The following is a 1,321-nucleotide window of genomic DNA, read 5'->3' as shown; positions in this document are numbered from 1 at the left end:
CACTTATTTGAATCGATCATATTCTCTTTTATGAATCCTAGTTCAGTTACCATCATCAATCAATTTGTACGAAATAATACTACACGTTTCTGTTTAAAACTAAGAACCGCAAGCCTTTGGTCGTGGTCACTGCTTTGTGACTGCCCTCGTAAATTCTTTTTTTTCTTTCCTATTCCGGTCACCAACCCAACAAACCCTCACTAATCCATCTTTCCTTTTCCTGTAACTTCTTCTAAAGACCGACTGCTACTGCTATCATTTAATTCTGCTCCTACACGTTCTTGTTACAAATCAAAGGGGAAGAAGTTGAACCACACAATTATTTGAAGTTGTCAATTTGATAGTATATATAATATATTACAAAACCCTTTATCAAATATTCAAGTGGGATTTAATAAAATATAAGTGTCCGACATATTTGGTAAACTAAAGTGATGTTACCACTTCTCTTTTTCATTGCCTAAAGTTACCAACCAATTGACCACTTGTTCCCACTTGTTGCTTAAAATAAGAAAGTTGGTATATTAAAGAATGATGATGTTGAATGAGGCGTGCCCAGCGAGTAAAAAGAAAAAAAAAAGATCACATGTATTGATACAATGAAATGAACCGAAACCCTTTAGGGAGATTAGGACTAATAAATGGTTGGGCTTAGATATCCTAACTTGGGTCGTTCCTATTTGTAGTATTGGGCCGAAATTTTTGATATTGTTGGACCGGGAATCAATTGGTTTACGTGTGGATTGACTTAGGAGATGATACATGATATGATAAACATGGGGTGATGATGATGAACTAAGTGATGTTAAGAGGTGAAATGATTATGGGATGATAATGGAATTATGATAATGACAATAGTTAATGGTAATGGTGGTTACGGTATAACATGAAGGTGATGATAGTGATGATTATAATAGTGATTAGATTAATGATGATTGTTAATGCTAGATGATGATGTCTACATAAAATGATAAAGAGTAGATGATTATGATCATGACACTGTTGTTAAAGAAGAAGAAGAAACAGAATTGGGTTAAATAAAATATAGCTACGAATTTAAAACAGAAAGGTATCCTCAGAGTAGTTGGTTAGGGTTGTTTTCGGGTTAGCGGGATGTCGCGGGTTCAAATCCGGATTTGGGCATTATTTTTAAGAGCTACTTTTATTGAGGTAGTATTTTCATTAATATTATTATTATTATTAGTATTATTATTATTATTATGAACATAAGTATTATTATTATTACAAATTATTATCATTATTATTTTTATCATTATTTTTATTATTAGTATTATCATTATTATTATTTTTACAACAAATA

The sequence above is a fragment of the Rutidosis leptorrhynchoides genome, chromosome 5 (assembly GCF_046630445.1).
Source record: "Rutidosis leptorrhynchoides isolate AG116_Rl617_1_P2 chromosome 5, CSIRO_AGI_Rlap_v1, whole genome shotgun sequence".
In the NCBI taxonomy this organism is placed as follows: Eukaryota; Viridiplantae; Streptophyta; class Magnoliopsida; order Asterales; family Asteraceae; genus Rutidosis; species Rutidosis leptorrhynchoides.
This window is presented reverse-complemented; position numbering follows the sequence as displayed.